Raw genomic sequence first — 22,419 nt, forward strand, 5'->3', positions numbered from 1 at the left:
TAATTGGCTGGAGGGGGCGGGGCCCATGGGGGAGAGCGGAGTGCAGACCATGAAATGATATTCACTGCTTTCCAAGCCCATGTGGGCGTGGGAAGCAGTGAATATTAATTTCCTTTTAGCAGCGGGGACATGGGCTCCTGGCTGCTGCTCCGCTGCCACAGGGCCCCCATTAGCAGCTGTGTGGTGTGCCGCTATTAGCGACACACCACTGGCTGGGGGCCCCTGGAACAGCCGGGGTCCTAGGCAACTGCTGGCCCTGTATGCCAGCAGGTGCCAGGGCCCACCGGAGAATCCTCCGGTTCTCCGGTGGGCCAGTCCGACACTGTGTATACACATACATTTAATAATAATTAATATAATCTAAATGTATGTGTATACATATTATTTTTTTCTCAACTTTTAGAATCTCAAAAATGGTGTCAATAGTCTGAATATGATCAAGTATATGGTACATATATAGATAGAGATAGATATAAATAGTGTGTGTATATATACAGTGCCTTGCGAACGTATTCGGCCCCTGGAACATTTCATTCTTTTCCGACATATCATGCTTCAAACATAAATATACCAAATGTAAATTTTTGGTGAAGAATCAACAACAAGTGGGACACAATTGTGAAAGTGAACAAAATTTATTGGCTATTTTAAATTTTTGTGGAAATTCAAAAACAGAAAAGTGGGGCGTGCAATATTATTCGGCCACTTTAACTTAATACTTTTTTGCTCCACCTTTTGCTGCGATTACAGCTGCAAGTCGCTTGGGGTATGTCTTTATCAGTTTTGTACATCGAGAGACTGAAATTCTTGCCCATTCTTCCTTGGCAAACAGCTCGAGCTCAGTGAGGTTTGATGGAGATCATTTGTGAACCGCAGTTTTCAGCTTTCCACAGATTCTCGATTGGATTCAGGTCTGGACTTTGACTTGGCCATTCTAACACCTGGATACGTTTATTTGTGAACCATTCCATTGTAGATTTTGCTTTATGTTTGGGATCATTGTCTTGTTGGAAGACAAATCTCCGCCCCAGTCTCAGGTCTTTTGCAGACTCCAACAGGTTTTCTTCAAGAATGGTCCTGTATTTGGCTCCATCCATCTTCCCATCTATTTTAACCATCTTCCGTGTCCCTGCTGAATAAAAGCAGCCCCAAACCATGATGCTGTCACCACCATGTTTGACAGTGGGGATGGTGTGTTCAGGGTGATGAGCTGTGTTGCCTTTACGCCAAACATATCGTTTGACATTGTTTCCAAAATTTCGATTTTGGTTTCATCTGACCAGAGCACCTTCTTCCACATGTTTGATGTGTCTCCCAGGTGGCTTGTTGCAAACTTTAAATTACACTTTTTATGGATATCTTTGAGAAATGACTTTCTTCTTGCCACTCTTCCAAAAAGGCCAGATTTGTGCAGTGTACAACTGATTGTTGCCCTATGGACAGACTGTCCCACCTCAGCTGTAGATCTCTGCAGTTCATCCAGAGTGATCATGGGCCTCTTGACTGCATCTCTGATCAGTCGTCTCCTTGTTTGAGATGAAAGTTTAGAGGGACGGCCGGGTCTTTGTAGATTTGCAGTGGTATGAAAATGGTTCCATTTCAATATCGCTTGCACAGTGCTCCTTGGGATGTTTAAAGTTTTGGAAATCATTTTGTATCCAAATCCAGCTTTAAACTTCTCCAAAACAGTATCACGGACCTGCCTGTTGTGTTCCTTGGTCTTCATGATGCTCTCTGTGCTTCAAACAGAACCCTGAGACTATCACAGAGCAGGTGCATGTATACGGAGACTTGATTACACACAGGTGGATTATATTTATCATCATTAGTCATTTAGGACAACATTGGATCATTCAGAGATCCACAGTGAACTTCTGGAGTGAGTTTGCTGCACTGAAAGTAAAGGGGCCGAATAATATTGCACGCCCCACTTTTCAGTTTTTGAATTTCCACAAAAATTTAAAGTAACCAATAAATTTTGTTCAACTTCACCCTTGTGTTCCACTTGTTGTTGATTCTTCACCAAAAATTTACATTTGGTATCTATGTTTGAAGCATGATATGTGGGAAAAGGTTGAAAAGTTCCAGCTGCCACCACCATGTTTGACAGTGGGGATGGGTGATGAGCTGTGTTGCCTTTACACCAAAATCTGTGGACGTCGGGCCCTCAGACCATCCTCATGGAGTCGGTTTCTAACCGTTTGTGCAGGCACATGCACATTTGTGGCCTGCTGGAGGTCATTTTGCAAGGCTCTGGCAGTGCTTCTTCTGTTCCTCCTTGCACAAAGGCGGAGGTAGCGGTCCTGCTGCTGGGTTGTTGCCCTCCTACGGCCCCCTCCACATCTGTCTCCTGGTAGCGCCTCCAGCCTCTGGACACTACGCTGACAGACACAGCAAACCTTCTTGCCACAGCTCGCATTGATGTGCCATCCTGGATGACCTGCACTACCTGAGCTACTTGTGTGGGTTGTAGAGTCCTTCTCATGCTACCACGAGTGTGAAAGCACAATCAACATTCAAAAGTCACCAAAACATCAGCCAGAAAGCATTGGTACTGAGATGTGGTCTGTTGTCCCCACCTGCAGAACCACTCCTTTATTGAGGGTGTCTTGATAATTGCCAATAATTTCCATCTGTTGTCTATTCCGTTTGCACAACAGCATGTGAAATTGATTGTCAATCTGTGTTGCTTCCTAAGTGGACAGTTTGATTTCACAAGTTTTATTTACTTGGAGTTATATTCCGTTGTATAAGTGTTCCATATATATATACACTAGGGTGACCGCAAAAAATCGATGTCGGAATTTTGTCCGTCTGGACCCCACAAAACGATTCCCCTTTCCAGATATTGAGATAGCCAAAATTTGAGCTCGATCAAAGATGTTAACCCGTGCCGCTCGTCGCTCAGTTTGAAAAAATCCAAATTGAGGTATTTTAAGATTTAGATATTTTGCATAGTCTGTTAGACTATAAAGAATGTGACAACAACATTGCAGAAATAGCCCTGACCAAATTTTCGAACCATTTGTGGTATTTGAATGCAGAGTTGTTGGGATTATCGTTTTTTGATCCCACCATTACAGACAATGAAAAGTTGTTAATGGCTAATAAATTGCTCAGTAGCACAGATGAACCATCAGAGCACGCTAGGGTTGTAAATCCAAAAGTTAGGAAAGAAAAATTAAAAGAGGTAGGAAGTAACCGACTTTAACGACCTTCTGACAAAAGATGAAGAACAAAAGCAATATGTCCTGCAAGTTGTAAGCAAATGCCGAGCATTATATTCTGACGTTTCAAAAACTTCTTTAACAAAAGCTCTAGAATAGATTAGATTAGATAACTATGTAAAATTATCAACTCATGTAGGTTAGCGTGCTCTGATGGTTCATCTGTGCTACTGAGCAATTTATTAGCCATTAACAACTTTTCATTGTCTGTAATGGTGGGATCAAAAAACGATAATCCCACCAACTCTGCATTCAAATACCACAAATGGTTCGAAAATTTGGTCAGGGCTATTTCTGCAATGTTGTTGTCACATTCTTTATAGTCTAACAGACTATGCAAAATACTTAAATCTTAAAATACCTCAATTTGGATTTTTTCAAACTTTGAGCGACGAGCGGCACGGGTTAACGTCGTTTGATCGAGCTCAAATTTTGGCTCTCTCAATATCTGGAAAGGGGAATCGTTTTGTGGGGTCCAGACGAACAAGATTCTGACATTTTTTCCCCCCCATATGAGATCCGGTCACCCTAATATACACAGTATATATGTGTTGGTTTCTTATTTATCTGCTTTCTTTGACAATTTCTTTTTTTTCTGTTTTTTTTACAGGTTTAACGAAAAAAAAAATATACAGTTAAAATAGTAAAATACAATGCAGCGAGGAGACCTGATGTGAATACTACAAAGAAAAGGTACAAAAGTTATAAAACTGGCACAAAAATGGGCAAAGTGGGCACTGAAGGGCGCTATTGAAAGGGTTAAATGACCTTGAGCCGCTGATCTCACACCACCTTTATACATAGTGATGTCCGCACAAACTCGGGTCACTGCATCTCAGCCCAAATGGGTTCTGGGCATCAGAAATTGCAGAGTAAGAAACCAACTTCAGCATCGTAACACATGCCACATTTGTGTTACCGGCGACACTGCATCACAAAGACGCAATTTTTGTTTAAAACCACATTAAGTTTTGATGGTGAAATAATGATTGTGTGTCATGTGTGGACTCCGCAGCTTCACCTCACGATGTATCTCAGCAGAACATCTATGCATACAGGGTTAAAGCTATGGCGCTCTGCAGAGAGATATAACAATATGTACATATGTATATAGTCATGGGGAAAATGAAAGCGTTAAAAAAAAAAAAAAAAAAATGCACGTGAAAAAGGATCTGCCACTTATTCAAAATAACTCCGTTAAAATTCTGTGTGTGTATTTGTGTATATACATAGAAAAAGGAAAAGAAAAAGCACCACTGCAAAAAAAAGCGCGCACTGCACCAATTAAAGTGACGACTGAAATAAGTAATTTTTATTAATACAAAAGAGTTATACACAATAAAAACATAATCAAATCACAAAACTATGGCATCCATGGTACCTAAAATACATATCAATACAAAAATGTCATACGTATAAGTACATATAATGTGAGCATATAATCCAGCGACACTATAGCAGTATACCTCCCTATTCCCAGGCTCATGAGGACTAAATAACCCTAAACAAAGTCCAGCCCATAATAAAGCAACCACAAACAAAAATCCATTTTATATAGTTTTCATGCTAGGACCCTAATAAGCCCAGATAGCAAGGAGAAGGGGAAAGAGAAGTTAACTCCACATGTCAGTGGTGCCAGGACACGTAGTAAGGCAAACCAATATCTAAAACTGCCACCAAGACAATTAATAGTCGCAATGGAAATAAAGATACACGGATGCCATACCCAGGACCATTACCCCACGCGTATCGCCGTAACCTGTACGGCTTCGTCAGGGGATTCCCAGTGTCCTGGCACCACTGACATGTGGAGTTAACTTCTCTTTCCCCTTCTCCTTGCTATCTGGGCTTATTAGGGTCCTAGCATGAAAACTATATAACATGGATTTTTGTTTGTGGTTGCTCTATTATGGGCTGGACTTTGTTTAGGGTTATTTAGTCCTCATGAGCCTGGGAATAGGGAGGTATAGTGCTATAGTGTCGCTGGATTATATGCTCACATTATATGTACTTATACGTATGACATTTTTGTATTGATATGCATTTTAAGTACCATGGATGCCATAGTTTTGTGATTTTATCATGTTTTTATTGTGTATAACTCTTTTGTATCAATAAAAATTACTTATTTCAGTCGTCACTTTAATTGGTGCAGTGTGCGCTTTTTTTGCAGTGGTGCTTTTTCTTTTCCTTTTTCTATTGTCATTATTCCACTGCAGCGGCACCTAGCCATATCACTGATGTTGCTATCATGCACAGCTGAGTGCGCCCACAATTGTATCTTGTATTTTGTGTATATACATATGAATATAATTGTATGTATGTTTGTTTTAAGATAGCTGCCGGACAGGTTCTTGAAGGGAGATATGTATCATCAAGGTTAGTAGCTTCGGTGATATGAGCTTGGAAAGCATGCTCCAGCTCGCATAGTGCTGAGTGAGTTATTGGGGCATTCCAGGGCCTGGTTTTACGAGCAATCAAAAGAGATGGGTGGGAATGACTGCTCACATATCCTCACCTCAGGGGCGTGGTTTGACAGATAAAATGGAGACCAAGTGTCTGTGATTGTACATGTGGAGGCCTCCACTGTGTTTCCTGGAAGACACTGACCTGAGCGGGTGCACCCGCAGTGCTATATGGACTGTTGATTTTATATTTGTTTTCAGTTTGTGCTGGAGAAAGCCATCTTTTGTTTGCTTATGCTTAAAGGGAATCTGTCACCTCATTTTTGGCCTATAAGCTGCGGCCACAGGCATCAGGGGCTGATCTACAGCATTCTGAAATGCTGTAGATAAGCCTCTGAAGTAACCTGAAAGATAAAAAAAACAAGTTAGATTATACTCACCGGGGGGCGGGGTTGGGTGCGGTGGGTGTCCGGTCCGGCGCCTCCCATCTTCTAGCGATGACGTCCTCCTCCTTACTTCTGCTATGGCTCAGTTGCAGGCTTAATTTATCTGCCCTATTGAGGGCAGAGCAGAGTTCTGCAGTGCGCAGGCGCCGAGAAAGGTCAGAGAGGTCCGGTGCCTGCGCACTGAAGTACTTGACTCTGCCCTCAGCAGGGCAGAGAAAGTACGCCTGCGCAGGAGCCGCTGCAGAAGTAAGGAGGATGTCATCTCTAGAAGATGGAAGGCGCCGGTCCGGACCGCGACACCCATCGGACAGGACCGGATCCCCGGGTGAGTATAATCTAACTTGTTTTTCTTATCTTTCAGGTTACATCGGGGGCTTATCTACAGCATTACAGAATGCTGTAGATAAGCCGCTGATGGCTGTGGCCGCTGCTTATAGGCCGAAAATGTGGTGACAGATTTCCTTTAAACGGGTTTATGAAGTTGTAATAAATCTAACGGGACATTTTTATGAAAACAGCTTCCGGTGTCGACCTCAACTGCAGCTGAGTGAGTACAAAACTCTACAATGTATACATATGTATACCTGTGTGTATATATCTCCATCGAACTTAACCAACTCCAAGACACCCTCCAAGACAACTCCTTCTGGGAACTATGGAAGCACATGGACACAAAAAAACAAGAAAAACAACATTCATATCCAAAATGACAATATCTTGCTTCAGTATTTCAGAGGCCTCTACACAAACATCTCGATGGAAGATCTAAACCAAGAACAGCAAAACATAATGGCTAAACTAAAGGCAATGGAGGAAAAAGTCAAAATTTTGCCAAACCCACTGGATATACTAATCACATTACAGCAGGGGTCTCAAACTCGGCAGAGTAAATGGGCCGCACATAAAAAAAAATTTGAACTGGGGGGGCCGCATTCCTTTCAAACATAATACACCTCGTACACACACGGCTCCGCTCCGTACACACACGGCTCCGCTTCGTACACCTCGTACACACACGGCTCCACTCCGTACACCTCGTACACACACGGCTCCACTTCGTACACCTCGTACACACACGGCTCCACTTCGTACACCTCGTACACACACGGCTCCGCTCCGTACACCTCGTACACACACGGCTCCGCTTCGTACACCTCGTACACACACGGCTCCGCTCCGTACACCTCGTACACACACTGCTCCGCTCCGTACACCTCGTACACACACTGCTCCGCTCCGTACACCTCGTACACACACGGCTCCGCTCCGTACACCTCGTACACACACGGCTCCGCTCCGTACACCTCGTACACACACGGCTCCGCTCCGTACTCCTCGTACACACACGGCTCCGCTCCGTACTCCTCGTACACACACGGCTCCGCTCCGTACTCCTCGTACACACACGGCTCCGCTCCGTACTCCTCGTACACACACGGCTCCTCTACGTACACCTCGTACATACACGGCTCCGTACACCGCGTACACACATGGCTCGGCTCCGTACACCTCGTACACACACTGCTCCGCTTCGTACACCTCGTACACACACTGCTCCGCTTCGTACACCTCGTACACACACGGTTCCGCTTCGTACACCTCGTACACAAACGGCTCCGCTCCGTACACCTCGTACACACACGGCTCCGCTCCGCACACCTCGTAAACACACGGCTCTACTCCATACACCTCGTTCACGTGCGGCTCTTCTCCATGCACCTCGTACACACATGGCTCCGCTCCGTACACCTCGTACACACGGTTTCGCTCCGTACACCTCGTACACACGGTTTCGCTCCGTACACCTCGTACACACGGTTTCGCTCCGTACACCTCGTACACACGGTTTCGCTCCGTACACCTCGTACACACGGTTTCGCTCCGTACACCTCGTACACACGGTTTCGCTCCGTACACCTCGTACACACGGTTTCGCTCCGTACACCTCGTACACACGGTTTCGCTCCGTACACCTCGTACACACGGTTTCGCTCCGTACACCTCGTACACACGGTTTCGCTCCGTACACCTCGTACACACGGTTTCGCTCCGTACACCTCGTACACACGGTTTCGCTCCGTACACCTCGTACACACGGTTTCGCTCCGTACACCTCGTACACACGGTTTCGCTCCGTACACCTCGTACACACACGGCTCTGCTCCATACACCTCATTCACATGCGGCTCTGTACACACATGGCATGGCTCTGCTCCATACACCTTGTACACACGGCTCCGCTCTGTACACACGTCTCCATAGACCTCATACACACACAGATCCGCTCCGTACTCACACAGCTCTGCTACATCCACCCTGTAAACCCCTCCTGACCCCACACAGAAACTTGACCTCATCCAGCACCATGACAACCAGCACAGACAGCAGGGTCTTGCATACACTGAGGCCCCTGATCATGTGACCCCCTGACTTTTCCCCCTCCTGTGACCTCATCCCAGGTCCTGTGCAGTATATGCACACAGAACAGCCATCGTGGATCGCATGCTCCTGAATGCGCGCCTTCCCCCTGCCTCAGGGAGTGAGACATGTGGTGCACCGCGGGCCGCAGATGCCTGCCTCAGGGGCCGCATGTGGCCCGCAGGCCGCGTGTTTGAGACCTCTGCATTACAGCAAGATACAAAGAGAATGTCTTCCATAGGATGTAGAAAAGCCAGTGGCCCAGATGGAATCCCACCAGAAATGCTGAAGTACAGCCCACCAGAAATACAGGCAGCAGTGGTTAAACTGTCCAATATTGTGCTGAGTGCCTTGCTACTTCCATCGTACCTGGAATCAAGGCCTCATCACACCAGCCCACAAGAGAGGGGACAGGTATGATCCTGCCAACTACAGAGGCATACTGTATGTGTCAGTAGCAACCTGGGAAAACTGTTTAACAGCATCCTGAACAAAGGAATCCTTAATTTCCTCACCAAGCACAATGTCCTCAGCCAGAGCCAAGGTTTGATGCCAAACCACTGACCACCTCTACACCCTGCACAGCCTCATTCAGAGTCACACACACACTCACTCATTCACTCACTCCCTCACTCACTTTCCGGAAAGTCATGGTGCATTTTTGACCAGTCACTGGAAAGCAACAAAAGACGATAGAAGTGTGAAATCTGCTCCAAATAAAAGAAAAATGCTCCCAGTTTCTTACCTATTCAGTGCAGTTCGATGTGGGCTCCATTTGTTGCCCTACACACATCCAAATGATAATGAAATTCTTGCCACACACGGGTAAGGACGTCTGGTGTAGCAGAGTGAATAACGTCTATGATTCTCTGTTTTAAGTGATTAACCCCTTCCTGACATGAGACGTACTATCCAGTCCATGGGACCCGGGCCCCTATGCCCATGGACGGGATAGTACGTCTACCGCGATCAGCGGCGCCCATGTGGTGAGCGCCGCTGATCGCGGCCGGGTGTCAGCTGATTATCACAGCTGACACCCGACACAATGTGTCAGGGGCGGTCCCGCCCCCGACACGTTAACCCCTTGCAGACCGCGATCAAACATGATTGTGGTGTACCGGGGGTTAAAGGGAAGCATCGGCAGGGAGGGGGCTCCCTCCGTGCTTCCCTGAGCCCCCCACGGCAGCGCAATGTGCAGCGCTGCTGCTGGGGGCTCCTTTCCTGCAGGCCTCCGAATCCAAGATGGCGACGGGGGCCTTCGGGGGCCTGCAGGAAGCTGGCTTCCTCAGTGCCTGCAAAGCGCAGGCATGAGGAAGCCTTCTGCAGTGCTTGTGACAGATTGCTGATCTGTCACAGTGATCTGTGATGTGACAGATCAGCGATCTGTCACAGGACAGTGATGTCCCACCTGGGACTATTTAATAAAGTAAAAAAAAATAAAAAAAAGTGTTAAAATAAATTAAAAAAAATCGCCAAATAAATTAGAAAAAAAAAAAAAAATATTCCCCCAAATAAATCCATTTTTTAGAAATAAAAAAAAAACCAAAACAAAAGTACACATATTAGGTATCGCCGCGTCCGTAACGACCCGCCCTATAAAACTGTCCCATTAGTTAACCCCTTTAGCGAACCCCTTAAAAAATAAAAAACGAAGCAAGAAATAATGATTTATTATCATACCGCCAAACAAAAAGTGTAATAACGCGCGATCAAAAAGACGCATATAAATATCCTTGGTACCGCTGAAAATGTCATCTTGTCCCGCAAAAAACGAGCCGCCACACAGCATCATCTGCAAAAAAATAAAAAAGTTATAACTCGCAGAATAAAGCGATGCAAAAATAATTATTTTTTATATAAAATAGTTTTCATTGCATAAATCCGACAAAACATAAAAAAAGACCTAAATAAGGTATCTCTGTAAGCGTACTGACCCAAAGAATAAAACCGCTTTATCAATTTTATCGCACGCGGAACGGTGTAAACGCACCCCCCCAAAAGAAATTCATGAAACGCTGGTTTTTTGTTCATCCTGCGTCCCAAAAATCGGAATAAAATGCGATCAAAAAATGTCACGTGCCCGAAAATGGTACCAATAAAAATGTCAACCCGTCCCGCAAAAAATAAGACCTCACATGACTCGGTGGGTCAAAATACGGAAAAATTAGAGCTCTCAATATGTGGTGATACAAAAACTATTTTTACAATAAAAAGCGTCTTTTAGCGTGTTACAGCCGCCAAACATAAAAACCGCCATAAATAGTAAATCAAACCCCCCGTTATCACCCCCTTAGTTAGGGAAAAATAATAAAATAAAAAAAATGTATTTACTTCCATTTTTCCATTAGGGCTAGGGTTAGGGTTAGGGCTGAGGTTAGGGGTGTGTTGGGGTTCGGGTTGGAGTTAGAATTGGGGGTTTCCACTTTTTGGGCACATCAGGGGCTCTCCAAATGCAACATGGCGTCTGATCTCAATTCCAGCCAATTCTGAGTTGAAAAAGTCAAATGGTGCTCCTTCCCTTCCAAGCTCTGCCATGCGCCCAAACAGTGTTTTACCCCCACATGTAGGGTATCAGCCTACTCAGGTCAAATTGCAAAACAATTTTTGGGGTCCAATTTCTCCTGTTACCCTTAGGAAAATAAAAAATTGGGGGCAAAAATATCATTTTTGTGGAAAAAAATGATTTTTTTATCTTCACGCCTGAGCGTTATAAACTTCTGTGAAGCACTTGGGGGTTCAAAGTGCTCACCACACATCTAGATAAGTTCCGTGGGGGGCCTAGTGTCGAAAATGGGGTCACTTGTGGGGAGTTTCAATAGTTTAGGTACATCAGGGGCTCTCCAAACGCGCATGACACCCGCAGACCATTCCATCAAACTCTGCAGTCCAAAATGTCACTGCTTCCCTTCTGAGCCCCGACGTGTGTCCATACAGTAGTTTTCTCCCACATATGGGGTGTCAGCGTACTCAGGACAAATTGGACAACAACTTTTGGGGTTCAATTTCTCCTGTTACCCTTGGGAAAATAAAAAAAATGGTGACTAAAAGATCATGTTTGTGGAAAAAAATACAAAATTTTTATTTTCACGCCTGGGCGTTATAAACTTCTGTGAAGCACTGGGGGGTTCAAAGTTCTCACCACACATCTAGATAAGTTCCTTAGGGGGTCTAGTTTCCAAAATGGTGTCATTTGTGGGGGGTTTCCTCTGTTTTGGTACATCAGGGGTTTTCCAATCGCGACATGGTGTCCGATCTCAATTCCAGCCAATAACGTCAAATGGCGCTGCTTCCCTTCCGAGCTCTGCCATGCGCCCAAATAGTGGTTTACCCCCACATGTGGGGTATTAGCGTACTCAGGACAAATTGCACAATAACTTTTAGGGTCCTGTTACCCTTGGGAAAATAAAAATTGGGGTGAAAAGATCATTTTTGTGGAAAAAATATGATTTTTTAATTGTACCGCTGTACGTTATAAACTTCTGTAAAGCCCTTGTGGGTTCAAAGTTCTCACCACATATCTAGATAAGTTCCTTGGGGGGTCTAGTTTCCAAAATGGGGTCACTTGTAGGGGGTTTCCACTGTTTAGGTACATCAGGGACTCTCCAAACATGACATGGCGTCCGATCTGAATTCCAGCCAATTTTGCATTGAAAAAGTCAAACGGCGCTCCTTCCATTCTGAGCTCTGCCATGCGCTGAAACAGTGGTTCCCCCCCACATATCAGGTATCAGCGTACTCAGGACAAATTGCACAATAACTTTTGCAGTCCAATTTGTCCTGTTACCCTTGGTAAAATAAAAAAATTTGAACCTGAAGTATTTTTTTTGTGAAAAAAAAGTTAGATGTTCATTTTTTTTTAAATATTCAAAAAAATTCCTGTGATGCACCTAAAGGGTTAATAAACTTCTTGAATGTGGTTTTGAGCACCTTAAGGGGTGCAGTTTTTAGAATGGTGTCACTTTTGGGTATTTTCTATCATATAGACCCCTCAAAGTGACCTCAAATGTGATGTGGTCCTAAAAATAAAATGGTGTTGTAAAAATGAGAAATCGCTGGTCAACTTTTAACCCTTATAACTTCCTAACAAACAAAAAATTTTGGTTCCAAAATTGTGCTGATGTAAAGTAAACATGTGGGAAATGTTAGTTATCAAGTTTTTTGTGTGCTGTATCTCTGTGATTTAAGGGCCTAAAAATTCAAAGTTGGAAAATTGCGAAATTTTCAAAATTTTCGCCAAATTTCCGTTTTTCTCACAAATAAACGCAAGTTATTTGAATGAAATTTTACCACTAACATGAAGTACAATATGTCACGAGAAAACAATGTCAGAATCACCGGGATCCATGGAAGCGTTCCAGAGTTATGACCTCATAAAGGTACAGTGGTCAGAATTGTAAAAATTGGCTCGGTCATTAACGTGCAAACCACCCTTGGGATGAAGGGGTTAATGTCGTTGATACATTCAACGTACACATGTTGCTTCACATAACCCAAAAGGAAAAGTCTAAGGGTGTCAGATCCGGGGATTTATTGTACAGATGTACTCCGACAGATAATGGAGATAGCTGACATATAGAAATCCTAACAATGGCTGGAGAAAGCTGGGCTCCAAAGACTTCACAGAGGCACTAATCATAGCGGCACAAGAGCAAGCACTAAGTACCAGATCCATAGAAGCAGGAATCTACCACACAAGACCCAAGGTGCAGACTATGCAAAGAAACCACAGAAACAGTCCAACACATAGTGGCAGGATGCAAAATGGAAGCAGGAACAGTGTATACCGAACGCCACAACCAAGTAGCGGCAATTGTATACAGGAATGTTTGCACAGCATATGGGCTAAGTCATCATAGGTTGCAACAGGGCTGTGGAGTCGGAGTCGTGGAGTCGGAGTCGGTGCTCATTTTGGTGGAGTCGGAGTCGGTATAAAATGGACCGACTCCGACTCCTAAAATATATAATAAATTGGGTACAGTAATTCAATGCAGGATGTGCTGAATATTTTTTCATAGGAGTTTGGGAAAGTTATGAAATGTCCTATAAATGGCTGTTATATTCCTGATCTAAGGCTACATTCACACACAGCGTTTTTCCTGTGTTTTTTGAGGATACGTTTTTCAGCTGCAAAAGTTGATCATCTTTTTAAAAAACTGCATCACCTGAAAGGTTTTTGAGCTCATAATGTTACTCAATAGCAAAAGCAGATTAGAAATCTGCTCTATCTATCCATTTATCCATATCTGTCTATCCATATCGTATCTGTACCAAAAAGAATGAAAACCGGGTAGTACACCAATATATATTCTGTTCTATCTAAATATCTTGATTATTGGATCATAAAAATGATTAAATGTCTGAGGTTCACATTGTACTACAATAAATTTTTCACTTTAATATAAGCAATATGTGTGGGAGTCGGAGTCGTGGAGTCGGAGTTGGAGTCGGTGTAAGGGAAATTGAGGAGTCGGAGTCGCAGGTTTGGCTTACCGACTCCACAGCCCTGGGTTGCAAGCCCCGCCGCTCATTATGATGTCATAATGGTTGACTATGGGATGGAGGATGTGTGATGAGTATATGGGCACTGGACTATGGGATGGAGGATATATATGATGGGTATATGGGCACGGGACTATGGGATGGAGGATGTGTGATGGGTATATGGGCACTGGACTATGGGATGGAGAATATGTATGATGGGTATATGGGCACGGGACTCTGGGATGGCGGATATGTATGATGGGTATATGGGCACCGGACTATGGGATGGAGGATATGTATGATGGGTATATGGGCATGGGACTATGAGATGAAGGATGTGTGATGGGTATATGGGCACTCGACTATTGGATGGCGAATATGTATGATGGGTTTATGGGCATGGGACTATGGGATGGAGGATGTGTGATGGGTATATGGGCATGGGACTATGGGATGGAGGATGTGTGATGGGTATATGGGCACTCGACTATGGGATGGAGGATATGTATGATGGGTATATGGACACCGGACTATGGGATCGTGGATATGTATGATGGGTATATGGGCACGGGGCTATGGGATGGTGGATATGTATGATGGGTATATGGGCACGGGACTATGGGATGGAGAATAATTATAATTTGCTATAACTAACCACAGTTTCTATGCCCGGGCAGCGTCGGGCTCTTCAGCTAGATATATACCCTCACTGGCCACTTTATTAGGTACACCTGTCCAACTGTGTGTTAAGACTTAATTTCTAATCAGCCAATCACATGGCGGCAACTCAGTGCATTTAGGCATGTAGACATGGTCAAGACAATCTCCTGCAGTTCAAACCGAGCATCAGTATGGGGAAGAAAGGTGATTTGAGTGCCTTTGAACGTGGCATGATTGTTGGTGCCAGAAGGGCTGGTCTGAGAATTTCAGAAACTGCTGATCTACTGGGATTTTCACGCACAACCATCTCTAGGGTTTACAGAGAATGGTCCGAAAAAGAAAAAAAATCCAGTGAGCGGCAGTTCTGTGGCCGGAAATGCCATGTTGATGCCAGAGGTCAGAGGAGAATGGGCAGACTGGTTCGAGCTGATAGAAAGGCAACAGTGACTCAAATTGCCACCCGTTACAACCAAGGTAGGCAGAAGAGCATCTCTGAACGCACAGTGCGTCGAACTTTGAGGCAGATGGGCTACAGCAGCAGAAGACCACACTGGGTACCACTCCTCTCAGCTAAGAACAGGAAACTGAGGCTACAATTTGCACAAGCTCATCGAAATTGGACAGTAGAAGATTGGAAAAACGTTGCCTGGTCTGATGAGTCTCGATTTCTGCTGCGACATTCGGATGGTAGGGTCAGAATTTGGCGTAAACAACATGAAAGCATGGATCCATCCTGCCTTGTATCAACGGTTCAGGCTGGTGGTGGTGGTGTCATGGTGTGGGGAATTTTTTCTGGGCACTCTTTGGGCCCCTTGGTACCAATTGAGCATCGTTGCAACGCCACAGCCTACCTGAGTATTGTTGCTGACCATGTCCATCCCTTTATGACCACAATGTACCCAACATCTGATGGCTACTTTCAGCAGGATAATGCGCCATGTCATAAAGCTTGAATCATCTCAGATTGGTTTCTTGAACATGACAATGAGTTTACTGTACTCAAATGGCCTCCTCAGTCACCAGATCTCAATCCAATAGAGCATCTTTGGGATGTGGTGGAACGGGAGATTCGCATCAGGGATGTGCAGCCGACAAATCTGCGCCAACTGTGTGATGCCATCATGTCAATATGGTCCAAAATCTCTGAGGAATGCTTCCAGCACCTTGTTGAATCTCTGCCACGAAGAATTGAGGCAGTTCTGAAGGCAAAAGGGGGTCCAACCCCTTACTAGCATGGTGTACCTAATAAAGTGGCCAGTGAGTGTATATATGAGTGTACTAATATTGGGAGGCAGCAGTCAGGATTCCGGTATCAGATGCTTTATATCGTCAGATGGCCGATCCTTGGTTGATGAGCAGGTATTTTGTGGTGGGATATTGTGGGAATTTAGCTGTTTTCTAGGGTAAATTAAGTCTCCAGGACCCCTCCTGGATGTTTGGCCGTGCCGAGGTATACTCTCCCTGATGTGCGGCAATTACCGCCGTGATTGCTGAATTCTCTGCAGCGGAGATGCTGGCAGTAGGAGTGCGGGCTGTAAAACAACGGGCCAAGTGGGTATTAGTGGGGTGACTGATCACGCAGCTATTTTATTGCTGTTTCTGCTAAACAGTAATTATCCAGCACTCGGCAGCTTTACATCGCTGACATTGCTGCAATTAGCCCCACAATTAGAGGCTGCGCTGAGCACCCGGTCCGGCCACTCATTCACGATCCAATCAGCCGGAAATGTCAGTGCCAGCTGCCGCCCCAAGCATCGGGAATCTGCAGCCCAGCTAACGCTTATTCCATTCCAGTAGATGAGTCCTCGTAAAATGTTTCTCGTCCTCACGTTGTTGGAGAGGGACAGACCTGCAATTTCTCTTCCTTGGCCTAAAAGCTTCTCGTTCACCTGCCGCTGCAGATGTCACCTGCCTGCGGTATACTGATCAATGACAGCACAGATGGTGGCTGATCGTAGCATGCCCTGCCCACGATCCTTACAAGTCACACGTGAACTTAGCAGCTCGGTTTTAGTGACCAGGGATCGTATGATAAAATCCTTACTCCAAACGTCTCACAGCTGAGGGCTTGTTACAAGGTATCAGTGTAGACCCTCCTCTGAGCCAATCACAGCAGCGTAAATCCCCCTGCAGTGCAGCTTGTTACAATGTATCAGTGTAGACCCTGCTCTGAGCCAATCATAGCAGCAAAAATCCACCTGCAGTGTGGCTTGTTACAATGTATCAGTCTATAAACCTTCCCTAATTTACTGTGTGGGGGTAAACATCCAGGGGACTTCCTGATAATGTACCCCCTGCTGAATGATACCGGCGGCACATCTGTACTACTTGTCATCTGACATTACACCTATTGGTTGTCTTGCTTTGTGCTAGTCATTTTTGCACTTTTTTAGATCCCGTTCCTTTTACCTTGTCTGTTTGATAATTGAATTTTCCAAACAAAGTGTCTTAAAAGTGTAGTTCTTAGTGCGAGGCGTGTGCTACAGTTTGTGGAATAAGCAGAGATGCAGAGTGGATAGCCCCAATATGTCAGAAGACGGCAGATGTTCCATTAGATGCGATCAGTCTTTCCATGAGTCTGCTCAGGATTCCATATACAGTGCGTTGTGAAAGTATTCGGCTCCCTGGAACTTTTCCACCTTTTCCCACATATCATGCTTCAAACATAAAGATACCAAATGTAAATTTTTGGTGAAGAATCAACAACAAGTGAAACACAATTGTGAAGCTAAACGAAATTTATTGGTTATTTTTAAATTTTTGTGGAAATTCAAAAAACTGAAAAGTGGGGCGTGCAATATTATTCGGCCCCTTTAACTTAATACCTGTCATGATCCAGGTTGGCACTAGTAACCTTTTTTATTTTTCCTTAAGCTGTGTGCTTAAAGATAATTTTGCCCCCGGTGGCCATTAGGGTCATTGCACTGTGGTGGTTTCAGTTCTAGTTTTGCCCCCGGTGGCCGTTAGGGTCATTGCACTCTGGTTACTTTAGTTAGTGCATGTGATTATGAAGCAGGTGTGATTGCTGGCTCTTACCTATAAAAGTGTCTGGTGGTTGCAATCCTTGGTGGAGGAAGGAGCTAGAGAGAGTTCCTGGCAGCTCAGTCAGAGTCCTGGTGTAGAAGGAGCTAGAGAGAGTTCCTTGCAGCTCTGACAAAGCTTGGTGAAGTAGCAGCGATTCTGGAGGAAAGCTGCATTCTGGTGGTGGACTCTGTTGCTGGGAGCAAGAGCAACAGAGCAAAGCTAAGTGGTGTTATCCCTGTTTGTGACTTCCCTTATGTGTGTTTTAGTGCAGTGGTGGGATTAGTTTCTGCATCGTCCAATTCATTAGAAATTCGCCCTACTGGAGGCGGTGTATCCAGGGTCATGTGTGCCATAGAAATTCGCCGTGCTGGAGGCGGTGTGTCCTGTCACACGTTGACCATCACAATACTTTGTTGCGCCACCTTTTGCTGTAGTTACAGTTGCAAGTCGCTTGGGGTATGTCTCTATCAGTTTTGTACATCGAGAGACTGAAATTCTTGCCCATTCTTCCTTGGCAAACAGCTCAAGCTCAGTGAGGTTTCATGGAGATCGTTTGTGAACAGCAGTTTTCAGCTTTTTCCACAGATTCTCGATTGGATTCAGGTCTGGACTTTGACTTGGCCATTCTAACATCTGGATACGTTTATTTGTGAAACATTCCATTGTAGATTTTGCTTTATGTTTGGGATCATTGTCTTGTTGGAAGACAAATCTCCGTCCCAGTCTCAGGTCTTTTGCAGACTCCAACAGGTTTTCTTCAAGAATGGTCCTGTATTTGGCTCCATCCATCTTCGCATCAATTTTAACAATCTTCCCTGTCCCTGCTGAAGAAAAACAGGCCAAAACAATGATGCTGCCACCACCGTGTTTGACAGTGGGAATGGTGTGTTCAGGGTGATAAGCTGTGTTGCCTTTACGCCAAACATATAATTTGGCATTGTTTCCAAAAAGTTTGATTTTGGTTTCATCTGACCAGAGCACCTTCTTCCACATGTTTGGTATGTCTCCCAGGTGGCTTGTTGCAAACTTTAAATGACACTTTTTATGGATATCTTTGAGAAATTGCTTTCTTCTTGCCACTCTTCCATAAAGGCCTGATTTGTGCAGTGTACTGATTGTTGTTCTATGGACAGACTGTCCCACCTCAGCAGTAGATCTCTGCAGTTCATCCAGAGTGATTATGGGCCTCTTTGGCTGCATCTCTGATCAGTCTTCTCCTTGTTTGAGATGAAAGTTTAGAGGGACGGCCGGGTCTTGGTAGATTTGCAGTGGTATGATACTCCTTCCATTTCAATATGATCACTTTCACAGTGCTCCTTGGGATGTTTAAAGTTTTAGAAATCATTTTGTATCCAAATCCGGCTTTAAACTTCTCCACAACAGTATCACGAACCTGCCTGTTGTGTTCCTTGGTCTTCATGATGCTCTCTGTGCTTCAAACAGAACCCTGAGACTGTCACAGAGCAGGTGCATTTATACGGAGACTTGATTACACACAGGTGGATTATATTTATCATCATTAGTCTTTTAGGACAACATTGGATCATTCAGAGATCCACAATGAACTTCTGGAGTGAGTTTGCTGCACTGAAAGTAAAGGGGTCGAATAATATTGCACGCCCCACTTTTCAGTTTTTGAATTTCCACAAAAATTGAAAATAACCAATACATTTAGTTCAACTTCACAATTGTGTTCCACTTGTTGTTGATTCTTCACCAAAAATTTACATTTGGTATCTTATGTTTGAAGCATGATATGTGGGAAAAGGTTGAAAAGTTCCAGGGAGCCGAATACTTTCGCAAGGCACTGTAATGCAGCACGGATAGCCCCAATAAGTCAGGAGATGGTAGACCTTCCATTACTTGCGATCAGTATTTCCATGTGTCAGCTCAGGATCCCTGTGACGGATCTCACAGGGAAAGGGGTGTGTCGTCTTCACTCACCTCTGGGGAGGGGAGAGAAGGGCCCAGCAGGGATCGGCTCTCTGGCGCCACCACTTGCTCCAGGTCAGTCAGGGAACTACACTGAGGGCAAATAGTCGCCGGAAGGGCTTCCCTTATAAGTACGAGTTATTGAGGTGTTCCCAGTGACAGGGGATATACATCACCAGCCCAGGCTGGGAATCTAATATATAAAGCTCAATGTGGGTGTGTGTGTGTGTGTATATGTCCGGGATTGGCATCCGCACCAACGCAGCTACAGCCACAAAATTTGGCACAGTCACACATCTGGACCCCGAGAGCGTCATAGGCTGTGTTGTGAGGCGAAAATTTAACCCCGCGCGTTCCAATTCACCAAACAATTTTGCCCCTATCTACATAATGGGGAAAAAGTGTGTGTATCAAGCCCCACCCCTCATTATGATGTCATGGTTGCCATGGTGATGAGGATGTCTTAATAGGTTGCAATGGTGACGTTTATGTCATAACGGTTGCCATGGTGATGATGATGTCTTAATAGGTTGCAATGGTGACGGTTATGTCATAACGGTTGCCATGGTGATGATGTCATAATGGGTATATGGGCATGGGACTATGGGATGGAGGATGTGTGATGGGTATATGGGCACTGGACTATGGGATGGAGGATGTGTGATGGGTATATGGGCACTGGACTATGGGATGGAGGATGTGTGATGGGTATATGGGCACTGGACTATGGTATGGAGGATATGTATGATGGGTATATGGGCACGGGACTATGGGATGGAGGATATGTATGATGGGTATATGGGCATGGGACTATGGGATGGAGGATATGTATGATGGGTATATGGGCATGGGACTAAAAATGAAGTATGTTTGATCGGTATATGGGAACTCGACTATGGGATGGCGAATATGTATGATGGGTATATGGGCATGGGACTATGGGATGGAGGATGTGTGATGGGTATATGGGCACTCGACTATGGGATGGAGGATATGTATGATGGGTATATGGGCACGGGGCTATGGGATGGTGGCTATGTATGATGGGTATATGGGTATGGGACTATGGGATGGAGGATAATTATAATTTGTTATAACTAACCACAGTTAGTTACTATGCCCGGGCAGCACCGGGCTCTTCAGCTAGTACATATCTATAAACCTCCTGGCCATCACTGTCTGGGCTCCTCACTAACACATTACGGTATGCTGCCACCTGTTCCTCGTTCAATATAAGTCCTGTCTAACAGCAGTCAGATACTAACCCAGGTAGCGTGTAATTGACCAACTGAGCATGCAGTGAGGATTCGTGAATCGAGATAAAAGAGCAGGCCAAGATTAATTTTATATTTAACTAGCTGAAGAGCCTGGCGCTGCCTGGGCATAGTAAATAACTGTGGTTAGTTATAACAAACTATAATTATCCTCCATCCCATAGGCCCATGCCCATATGCCTATCATAGATATCATCCATCCCATAGTCGAGTGCCCATATACCCATCACACATCCTCCATCCCATAGTCCCATGCCCATATACCCATCATACATATTCTCCATCCCATAGTCTCATGCCCATATACCCATCATACATATTCGCCATCCCATAGTCGAGTGCCCATATACCCATCACACATCCTTCATCTCATAGTCCCATGCCCATATACCCATCATACATATCCTCCATCCCATAGTCCCGTGCCCATATACCCGTCATACATATCCTCCATCCCTTAGTCCAATGCCCATATATTCATCACACATCCTCCATCCCATAGTCCCGTGTCCATATACCCATTATGACATCATCATCATCACCATGGCAACCGTTATGACATAAACGTCCCCATTGCAACCTATGATGAATCAACGTCGCCATGGCAACCATTGTGACATCATAATGAAGGGCGGGGCTTGATGCACACACACTTTTTCCCCATTGTGTAGATAGGGGCAAAATTGATTGGTGAATTGGAACGCACGGGGTTAAAATTTCACCTCACAGCATAGCTTAGGACACTCTCGGGGTCCAGACGTGTGACTGTGCCAAATTTTATGGCTGTAGCTGCGACGGTGCGGATGCCAGTCCTGGACATACACACACATACATATGTACACACACTTGAGCTTTACATATTAGATTGCCGAAAGGCGCACTAGATAAGTACAGGTGATCACAGGTCCAAATCTTAGTTACGTGATTCCTATGACTGCGTCAGGTAACGGTCCTCCTGCCTGTAGAAAACGAAGTCCAAAATGAGGGGCTGCCTAATATCTCCTAGGCTGCTAGCTCCCACACTCTACGTCCACCCCTGAGCGTGGCCGCCTCCCTCCTCCCATATCTGAGAGTATGATTTTCCAGACGGAACCGTGGATGGCCCATAACTTTCCGCCTGTAGCTCCAAATGGGTTGGCGGCGCGGCCACTGGGTGCCACTGGATTTTATCTGTGCATGGAGATCAAATATGGCTAGTCTATTCCTGGTATCTATGCTTTATAACTCCATAACGCAGGGTTCTGGAGGTGGCTAAATGGTATGGGCGTGCGGGGAAAGGAATGATGCTTCCGATTATGTGCTCGGCTAGATTCAGAGATATTGCATTCTTTTATTATAAGTCATTTTCTAGATTCCATATCTGAGCCTTGCACTGGTTAGCTTGGGATCTGTTGTGCCACGATGTCAGCCTGAATGAACAAAGGGAGCCAGTTGGCTGTAGCTGCACAAGAGTTCAGACCCTTGTGATAATTGCTGGACACAGAGTCTATGTCCCCTCTGGAGAGAGCTTCAAACTAGAGTGAATTTAAGAAAAGCACTGAATGGTCTTGTG

The 22,419-nt window shown here is 44.9% G+C and overlaps 1 protein-coding gene across 5 annotated transcripts in view; it reads left to right on the forward strand.

Moving 5' to 3' along the window:
* CEP128 (centrosomal protein 128) overlaps positions 1-22,419 on the forward strand; it is a 270,620-nt gene that overhangs the window by 37,103 nt on the left and 211,098 nt on the right. For 3 of the 5 annotated variants that reach the window (XM_073587049.1, XM_073587055.1, XM_073587063.1), the window contains exon 2: positions 3,838-3,920. The gene's annotated coding sequence lies outside the window, so the exon portion shown is untranslated. Of the gene's footprint in view, positions 1-3,837; positions 3,921-5,562; positions 5,607-22,419 lie in introns of all 5 variants that reach the window. The other 2 variants (XM_073587050.1, XM_073587051.1) reach the window with 2 other exon arrangements.

The sequence above is a fragment of the Dendrobates tinctorius genome, unplaced genomic scaffold, assembly GCF_039654945.1.
Source record: "Dendrobates tinctorius isolate UK_male_01 unplaced genomic scaffold, ASM3965494v1 ptg000010l, whole genome shotgun sequence".
Classification (NCBI taxonomy): domain Eukaryota; kingdom Metazoa; phylum Chordata; class Amphibia; order Anura; family Dendrobatidae; genus Dendrobates; species Dendrobates tinctorius.